The following is a 499-nucleotide window of genomic DNA, read 5'->3' on the forward strand; positions in this document are numbered from 1 at the left end:
CGCTCCGACCGCCCGCCCTGCTGTCCCCGCCCCTTAAAGGGGCCGGACCGGAAGGGCTGAAGACCCCGCCCGGAAGCCCCTCCTCGCACGTTATCTGCCCCTTCCCGCCCATTGAAGTGGTGGGAGATGGGGGTATGGAGACCTAAGGGTTGCCCTAGCCTTGGGTCTCCACTTTGGGCACCCCCTCCCAAATAACCACTGATTCATTCATTCATTCACTCAACAAGTTCTGACTGCATGCCTACTACATGCCAGTCGGAATCTCTGCCCTTTGGAAACTCACATCACATCACAGTGGGCCCAATCAGAACCAGGTCCCAGTTCCCCAGGTCAGGGCTTAAACAGAGAAAAGAAGGGTACCTTTGAGGGCTTTGAGGGGTGCATAGGAGTTTGCAAGGTGTGGGTGATGGGACAATGACATGTGAGGCATAAGTTAGATCGTGTGCAAAGTTTTAAAGCTAGGAAAGTACAGTACATGTGAATTTGAGACACTCTGGGC

This window comes from Phocoena sinus, chromosome 3, assembly GCF_008692025.1.
Source record: "Phocoena sinus isolate mPhoSin1 chromosome 3, mPhoSin1.pri, whole genome shotgun sequence".
NCBI classification, from domain to species: Eukaryota; Metazoa; Chordata; class Mammalia; order Artiodactyla; family Phocoenidae; genus Phocoena; species Phocoena sinus.